At 29.2% G+C, this 10268-nt stretch overlaps 1 long non-coding RNA gene across 1 annotated transcript; it reads right to left on the reverse strand.

The window, feature by feature from the left end:
* Nucleotides 1-6560: 6560 nt before the first annotated feature.
* Nucleotides 6561-7176, reverse strand: LOC112794436 (uncharacterized). The gene is made up of 2 exons (XR_003198867.3): nucleotides 6978-7176; nucleotides 6561-6873 (listed from the first exon to the last, which is right to left on the reverse strand). It is a non-coding gene; the product is annotated as an uncharacterized lncRNA (long non-coding RNA).
* Nucleotides 7177-10268: the final 3092 nt, after the last annotated feature.

The raw sequence follows: 10268 nt of genomic DNA on the forward strand, positions 1-10268 counted from the left end.
CTAAAAATAAATAAATAATATATTTTAAAACACAATAAAAAAGTAAAAATTATATTAAAAAATGTGGATAGATACCTATCATTGTACTAGTAATATAAAAAAATATTACTAGTCACTATAAAGAAACATAATACTTTTTTTCTTTTTACTTTTTCTTGGTCTTGACATTACTGTTTTTGTTAATGGAACATCTGGGAAGACAGGTGTGAGACATTAAATATATTCAGGGCAAATTTTGATGGTAAATTTTTTTGTGTCTATTATTTAATGTTTAAATTTTTTAAATTGAGCATTATTTTTTAGACACGGTAACAATTACCAATTTTGATATCAAATACAAATAGATTTGTGAATGAAGCATGTGAGGAGCTGTTGGCCTAAAAATAGTACAGTTGGGTCCACATCCTTTTCTTCTCCCAACGGTGATTTATTGTTTATGGGACAAAAAGCATTGCTCTCTGCACCACATATATTGTCACACAACACATGTTGCAGGTTTTACCAATTCAATTACAATTAAATAATGTGCATTTATTAATCATATAGTTTATACTTTAATGTAACGATATATAAGCTTTTGCTTATGAAAGATGGTGTGTGATTATTGTTCATTATTAATAGTAGTTCTAGTGTTGTACTAATTCATTGGGATACACTTATGGTTTTTAGTCATAAACAAAATTGGATTGATTCTATAATTATAAATAAATATATAATACTCCCCACAAATTAAATAACTGTTTTTTAAAAGTTTTAGTATGCATATTAAGATATTATTAAAATAAAAACTCTAAAAATAATTATATTGTTTTGAAAGAAATATTTTTCTTATAAAATTATAAAATAACTATATTATATTATGCTTAAAAAATTAAATAAGGGTTAAAATTATAAAAATTAATTAATAATATATGAAAATTATGAAATAAAAAATATAATTAGATAAAAACTTTAATTAACCTCAAAATATAATTATGCATGAACAGAAGTAGTCTTATATATATAAGAATTAAAGATGGTGTGCGATTATTGTTGTTGTACTTTATTGGGATATATACACTTACGGTTGTTAGTGATTAAATAAAATTGGATTGGATAATTATTATTTAATATAGTAGTAGGAAGAAGCAATGAATGAACGAATTAGTGTGTGTCATATATAATAACAAGTTTGTTGTTACATGGAAGCAGTTGTATCAAAGTTATGGAATCTATTGGAGTCATCGATACTGTTTTAATGTTGTTTTCAGTGATCACAAAAGAAAGGTTTCAGGGGTCACACACAACCTTAGCTTGTTTGGGACCACACCCATGGAATCTAATAATCTAACCCTCGATCTTATTTTTTTCGTGTGCAAAAATATTGGCTGCAACTATGTGTATTATTATTATGCAATGACTAAGAGAAAGGGATGTGCTACCCTATCTATCTTTGTATCTTTATATAATAAAAAGTTGTATTTTTTGTTGCTTATATATTTAAATGCTTGTTAAGAATATAAAACAAAAATTTTCATAAAAAAGTCAATGTAGTAAATATTATTGAAAAATTAAAATCTCATATTTTTAATAAAAATATTTCTTTTATATCATATATATTAACGAATGCTTATTTACCAGAACCCTAAAATATTTAAACTTTAGTACCTTCATTTTATCTTCCTAAAGCTATTGTTTACTTGTTAGAGGGAGGAGTGCTAGCGAACAATATATATATATATATATATATATATATATATATATATATATATATATATATGTTAACAAAGATAAAAAAATTCGAATCCGCAACCTTTTAAATGAGTATAAGAAGATTATACCATTTGAGTTATAGTTCGTTCATGAGCAAATAATGTTATTGTCTATATTATCTAAACGTTTTTAATATACACTAGATAAAAATTATAAATAAAAAATAAGGTTGATGATACTATTTGTTATTACCTGGTGAAAAATAACTTTGAATATAAAAAGAAAAGTAATATAAAAAAATATCTTTTACTTTTTATAATATTCACTTGAAATGTTTAGTTTAAAATTGATTTTAATATACTATATTTAATAATGTAATTGTTTTACACTATAATATAATAAGATAGAGAAATGTTAGATGATTAATATTTTTTATTTTTATCTTATATTTGAACTAATATTAGTTAATTTTCTCTTTTCTTGTACTAAAACTATTAGTCCTTATCATTCTCTAAATTATAAATTTGAACACAAGAAAATAATTATTTTTTATATCTCTTACTATTAAATTGTCATGTAAATAAAAGTATTTAGTGGAAAGCAGAGGATAATACCACGGTTGATTAAAATTTATTATGAATGTGCTTTGTGTTAAGAATAATATGTTTAATTTAGAAATAACATTATCAATTTAGGAACGACAAAATTCAATCCGTTAATTGAATACTCGGTAACAAATTACTTTTTCAAACATCGTCAAAATAAAACTCTACTTTTAATATATAAATAAAATGAGTTTTAATATGTTAATTAGTATCTTAAAACTTATTTAAAGATATTAGAAGTGTTTGACATACATTAAGAAATTTGACTTTGTTCCTTGAACACTAACAACCAAAATAGTGAAATCGCTTTTGAGATTATATATAAAAGATGATTGGATTTTCTATTTTTTTTTTCTTTTATCTCACTGCCACTAAACCTAGTATCAAGATCAGTAGAAGCAATAGTAAAATTAACTTGGTGTGAGAAAATTAAGTTAAATTGATCTAACGGTTAATTTAAAATTTAAATTTTATTTTATATATACAACAACTTATGAACTAGGAATAATCATATAGCTGACAATTTAACTAAATTTACAATATAATCTATATATTAATTATGATTTTCTATGGTGGCTTGGCTACAAAGTAAAACAATATAATTAAAGGTGAGTGGGGCTACTTTAATTTGGTGGGGTTGGGAAGATGCATGAATTAAGGACCACAATGAATCAATGAACTACAAAACAGGGCACTCACTCCTAGTTCAATCATTCACACCAACTTTACCCTCATTCTTACATGCATAAACCAAAAACAGCACGTGGAGTCTTTTCATTCGTTTTACATTTCACCTAAACCCTTAAATATCAAGCAAGACATTCTGGTAAAAAGTGCTGCCTGCTTCAGAAAATGACCTTCTATATGCATAGTTATTCATGGGATTAGCAAACTCAATCATCATTAATAATTAATTAATGTTTTTATATAGGTTTCTGGTGCCACTTCGGTTTGGTCATTATTTTCCTAAAATATTACACACTGATGCCTAATCCTTTAATTTTATGTGACCTCCTGCACTTAAAAGTTTTTTGTTTTATAATTTATTTTCAGAATTTTGTATTTAAAATTTTATGAAGAAAAATATAAAAGTATTGAAAATAATTTTTTTTTTCTTTTAATTTTTCATAAAATTAAAAAATGGCACTAAAATTAAACAACATAGAAAATTAATAAATAAATAAATAAAAACAGGCAGAGAAAGATTTCTTTATTTTATTTTCTTTCTTCCTTCATAGAATCATTATTTAATGTAGAATGGCGAGAAAGATTTAATTAATATGTGTTCTAAGGATATATATTATTAATTGAAAATAAATTTATAAAAATATAAAATTTAAGTCTCTAATAATAATAATATATTTATTTTACGTTTATTAAGAAAAATGAAAAGCTTTTCTTGGCGAAAAACATTCGGTCTAATGTGAAATGATCTTAATTGTGAGAAAACGAAGTTCATATCTTACAAAATATTTGTCAAATTATGTACTTTTGGTTGTTCGTGTGCTGTTGGCTATGGTACGACCGAAGGATCCATATTAATATAAACTGGTAGTTAACATGTTATTATATATGACATGTCAGTTATAGTGTATAATTGTACTTTTGGGAGAAAAAATAATCCGATACCGATATTTGTATTGTAGTAGTATTAATTAATGGAAGTTGTTGACTTGTTGTGAAGCTAGCGGAGGGTTTTAGAGGAGAGTCCCTAGATTCTAGACTCTATTGATGAATAACTAGTGGGTTAATAATCCAATTTTAAAATATAATTTCTACATTTATATCTTGAACTTATATACTTATTACTTATTAGTAAAATTCTTTTGAATAGTGTGATATATAGAGTGGCTAGGTAAATTCTTCTTTTTGTTTTTTGGGACCGTGTGGAAAGGGTAACTTCAACCTATTAATGTACCTTTTAAGCATTGGATCCCCCTCTGATCCCTTTTTTCTTTTTGTTTCTTTTAATTTTTATAACTGCATGGGTTAAAAAGGATTCTCAATGCAATATCCATATGCTAAATATCTAGAAAGAAAAAAAAAAAACAAAGTTGGACCTAAGTACCTTTTTTTTTGTCATGGGACCTAAGTACTTATTAGAATATCAGTATAAACCAAATTTGTCTGCTACACCTACTTGATCATTTAGCAAATTAATGTATTCTAAGCAGTAGAATGATTTTTTTTTTCCCCGAAGATAGAAATCTGGTTTTTAAATAATGATGATTTGTAAATAATAACAAAATGTACAATATCAATTAGATTTTGGATCAATCATTTATTTGCTAGCCTTGCATATAATAATACTATATCTTTCATTTCAAAGCATATAACCCTACATTGCGATATGTGTGCCTCACATCTTGTCGTTTGACAAAAAAAAAAAAAAAAATGGAAATGAACAATACCATCGATTTGCATAAAAAGACAAAATAGTTGGTCATAAACAGTAGGGAATAAATTATATAAGCAAAAGCATTATGCACTAAACAACATTATAGAAATTAATTAATTATTCATTAGGATGTACAAAAAAATGTGTTGATCCTTTATTGGTACATTATCTTATTGGAGTTGGTAATCACAGAAGACCATTGAAAAATCCTGATAAAACAAACTTTAGGGTCAAGGTAACCTTTATTAATAAATTGAAAAAGGAAACTAGAATTTTCCTAATGTACATCGAACTCAACTTTTGTACAATTATTTTTTGTTTCTCTAATTATCTATATTTGTTCTAACTTCTAACATAATAATAATTGTTATTATACCTTAAAAGAGAGGTCGAATATATTAGGCTAAGTCGCATATGTTCATTTTCGTATTTCAATGCCGACACTTCCCATCTTATCTTTAATCTTTATCAACTCTATTAAATCCCGGGAACCCATGTTTTCTTTTTTCCTTTTTTTTTTCCCTTGTTGTTTCTGACTTCGAGTTCTTTCCAGTGTTTTGGCATAATCCCCTTAGCAAATTGCAAAATTATTACAAATATGAAAATACAAATGGTAGATTGTAGCACTCATTCATAAATATTTATGCATCACATAATACATTACAGATAAACATAAAAGGAGAGGTGAGAGTAACATGTCAAATTAAAGCAGAAAAGTTAAGAAACGCATTCCAGCAAAGATGTATAATTTTGGTCCCTCCTGCGGCACCTACGAATTAAAGTCCCACCCCACCTGGAGACCCCTCCGGAAGTAGTTAGTGACTTAGTCCTCTTTCTTGATAAGAGTGCTCAACTACAATGTTATGTTATTATTATCAGCTCATTATTATTAGTCATTATTAGCCGAGTAGTGAAAATTACAATGGCATTATAAAGAGTGGGCTTAGGTCAACCTCATGATTCCCATGTAAGTTAAACCAAACCTAACTACATTTTTGTATGGAAAGTTGGAACCGAGGAAAATATATGAAGAAAAAGAAGAAAATTAAGGTGATCTTAATTGCTATTCGGAGGTTGCAAGATGGCGCAGCAGAGTTATTAATATCATTACCTGGTCAACTACAGGTGTTTTTTCTCTTAAACGGCTGTTATCCTCAAAGCCTAAATTATACTAACACTATTTGGTACATTAGGTAATGTATAATTTCCTATATTATAAGAAAATAAATTTGTTATATTTTTATCTCATATCAATTATTTTTAATATTAAAAGAAAAAATATAAGTAAAAAATGTGCACAAAAAGAATACATATTGTATTCCTTCTAGTTGTTTTCCCTTTCTTTTTTTGGTCTAGCATTCATTGGAGTTTAGAAGATCATATCATAGCACAATGTACAAGGCAATTCCTTTTTGGACAGGTCAATTTTTTCTTTCAATTTTTCTCATGGGCTACAGGAAGACCCACTGGTCAGAGCCCCAATACAACGCTAATTGTCCATTTTGTAAAGGCGTGAGATAGGAGGACTCCATGGGCTTTAACATATTACGCAGCCCATTAACCAAAGAGAAGTCCAAGTTAAACTTACCAATAAAAACATGACCAAAAAAAAAAACTTACCAATAAAAGGTGTAACATATAATTACCAAAAACAAATAAAAGGTGTAACATATAATCCCTGTTTGGGGATGATGCATTGAGACAAAGGTAATTTTATGCGTTCATTATTGTCCAACAATAAATCCTTAAATGGAACCCTAACCTGCAAGGATTAGTCCTTAACCTTAACCTGACGAATTGGGAATAACATGGGAAACAAAAAAAAAATCATTCTTAAACCGCACAACAGAATAATCGTTTTAAACTTACTCCACTCTCCACATTGAATTCATCATTCAAGTGGAAGACTTTTCTATTTAATGATTTCCTTTATCACGTTTAACTCATCTCAACTCTCATAAGTGTGTCTTACACAGTGAGATCAGGTGGGATACACATGATTTCTCATTCGTGTAAAGTGTTGCAGTATTGATATAATTGTGTTACAGAAAAAACAAAGTTTATATGAAAAACAGCATTTTATTGTAAAACAGGAAATATGCTAGACCAAATTATAAACAAAGTTTATATGAAAAACAAACCATGAAAGAAACTTGCAGATATTTCACCAGCTAAGGCCTGAAAGAAATAAATTACAGCTTCATTAACTAAGAATGTGGTCTTATTAAAAAGAAAATGAAATAAGTATGAGGTTTATAGCGACCAGTTTTAGAAAATCGTACCTTCAACGATTGACTACAGGTTTAGAATACCTTCTCTTGCGCTTCCTTGCTCTTTGGATAATCCTTTGTGCTTCTTCAGTTTCTTCCTTGGTGAAACTTCCATATAGGTCTTCCCCGTGAAAATTTAGAGTTATAGAACATTAAACTTTAGTGAAAGTTGCCGTAAAATTTCCAATAGCCAACAAATTACTTACATTGCTTTTTTATAACTACCATAACATGTATAGCATATACAGGAGTACCACCCTACGCAAACTCCCATAACTAGATAAGGTTTTCAAATAGATCATCGTTGCTGTTACCTTCTTACTCAGCGGAAAGTGTCTCGCAATGTTTCTAAGAATCTAGATCATCTTTCACACCAAAAAAAAAAAATCTAAATCTGATTTCAGCCATTATTCCATTCAAACAGGATTTTGTTGACTACTATATAACCGACTATAATATCAGAGATAAATTAATTAGGAACTAGGTGAGTAAAATATGATAATGGGACAAGGTGATATTTATTTCTGACACCAGAGTTAAATATAGATAGATGATAATAGAGGGAAGGGAAGGTTCAGTTCTAGTTTTACCAACCTCCTATGTTTTCTTCAAAGCAGGAACAACTTCCAGCAGTCTCCTCAGAAGAAGAATCAATGACAATTACAGATTCTTTTCCTCCCCTTACATACTGCCATTGAAGAACAATGCTTGGAAATTGATAAAGCTTTCACAGGTATACTCTAAGATTCGCCGAACTAATAAGCATAATTCTATTGCATGAAAAAGAATAGTTACATGTCACAAGTGTCTTTATCGTGTACGTGTGTTAATATATGACTGTCATCATATGACATGGACTATAATAGAGAGAACAGAATGATTTATGGCATGAAACAAACAATTTGGAAGTACCTTTTCAGTGTATGGCTCTTTTTGCTTCTGCTCGTCAAGACATTTATCTGAAAATGTAACTCTGGCTCTTTTTACTTGCTTCCAGATTTCCATTTCTTCTTTTGAAGCCACAGTACCATGTAAAGTATTATTCGCTTCGCTGAAATTTATTTATTTAAAAAAAAAGAAGCCTATGACCTTCATATCAACTAATAAGTAGATAGATTACTAATATTAACTGAAAAGTTCTCAGGTACATACATATTTGGAGGTTGAGGCCATTCCCGTTTGGTAACCTGGTTGCTTATACTCTGCAAACATCATAGCAAGTTTTTTTTTTTCTTTTTTTTTTCTGAACTGATTTGTTTAACAATTCAAGTAGAAGGTAATGTGTGTTAGGATTTGGATCCTCTCCATTTCCTTACAATTAAGATTTATGGTGTCAGATTTTATAAGGAGAAAATACAATAATTACTTCTCTATAGGGCTGGTGGAGTCCGGCACAGGAAATGGCAGATGGAAATAATTTTGACTTTCTCCCTTAGAACTTGGCAATGTTATGTTCTTATGGAAAAAAGGAGTTGATCCAAAATCCAGTCTGTTAACGATCAAGTCATAGATAGAGAACCTTTGTAGATAGGGTAGACTGTGCCAGATCCCTCTGATTGAAGCGTTTCAAATTGCAAGAGATTTCCTGCAAGTACAAAAACGGTTTGAGATATCCCCACAATGCAATTATATGAAGAGACTTGCTTATCAAAACCTGTGAGCTGTTACTCATTTCCATATACTACATGCCTGCATTTCCTCAGTGAATTTCGCATGGATTTCTTGTTGCAGACTTTTAAAAGAGGTTTCTATTATCTGTGGCAAGGTTGAAACTATCAAAGATACTTCCTGTGACTTCTCTTGGCTTGTAAACTTGCACAATTGTTCAGATAACAATTTTAAGTTCCCATCAATGCTTGCTTTGATCTCTTCTTGTCCTTTTATCTGGTTTAAAACGTCTCTTAGCTGAATGAACACAGATCAGTTAAGAAATAATGCAAGACAAAAGAGAAATTAGTTATTACCATTAATTGCAGTGAGTTATCGTGAACGATCAGCTTCTGCCGAATGCATTCCACTGAGTTGAAAGTGACATTTAAAATTATGAATCAAACTAACAGGTAACAGACGAGATCGCAAAAATACACCTAGACTATAAGAATCTGAAATTAGATTTAACTTGGTTAACGAAACAAAGTCCAGGTTGAGCAAACTGACATCTTATATAGTTATATTTAATAAATAACATTTTTGAGAAGAATATTTTGGAAAAAACAGTAATTATAAATATTTGTAATAGAATTTAAGGTCAATGAAATGAAGCACTAATACAAGAAGATGATATGGTTCCCTTTCCATTTATATGATTTTAGAACTTGTATATTGAACAGTCAAACACAACTGTCATAAACTTTTTTTTCAGAGTATTAGATGAATCACTTACTCTCTAAATTATTTTCCTTTGTTCCTTTGTTTACCTGCATTACATCACTTTGAACAGAATCCAAGATCATTGCAAACCTGCTCAATGAAGTTTCCATTATCCCGATTCTGTGTTCAAGTCCTTCACTTAACTGATCTGAAAGAGAAAATAATAGATTCAGCTTTTTCTTCCTTTATTTAAGAACTCATAAGCAGGTAAAAAGACACTGACTTTTCGATTGATACCGTCAAACATTTCAAAGTCTATAGGCTAAAGAATTAAGTTGTAGAATCGTAACTCATACTTCCAATGAAGTGCCCTTACTTTTAGGATCTGCAGAATTCCATTTGGGCCTGAAATTGGATGAAGATATCAAATTAGGTTGTTGACTCTCTTCCCGTGAGCATGTGAGTCGGGGAAAGCAAGAATTCCTCCTAACAGATTTATGATATTCTTGAGAACACCCTCTCTGGTAGGAATAAAAGAGCGCAATAACATAAGATCAAAACTATGCAATGTAAATATTCTTTTTTGAAAAAAATAAGAGACAGTAAATAACTCAAACAAACAAACAATCTACTTAAAAACGTCTTATATTTGGATAGTGGTGCTAAGCCAGTGTTTCTACTAACCAGAACAATTAACACGGTTCTATACCTATAACATGTTTCAAAAAGCTAAGCAGGGTAGAACAAATACATTAGAAACAGAGAATTGCAAATATATTAGAAACTCCCCGGATGTTGTATAAGGAAAACAAGTAAACGCTGTAAGTAATAATGTAAGAAACGTAGAATATAGTGAAATGTATAGCAAACTTGTAAAATCTGCCAAAATCCATATAAGTAAATAAGAATCTCCAGTACATTGATGATTGATCCCACTATCGAAGAGTTACAAAATGAGCGTGAATTAACATAAAGCTGCTTATGTATTACAGT

This window comes from Arachis hypogaea, chromosome 4 (assembly GCF_003086295.3).
Source record: "Arachis hypogaea cultivar Tifrunner chromosome 4, arahy.Tifrunner.gnm2.J5K5, whole genome shotgun sequence".
In the NCBI taxonomy this organism is placed as follows: Eukaryota; Viridiplantae; Streptophyta; class Magnoliopsida; order Fabales; family Fabaceae; genus Arachis; species Arachis hypogaea.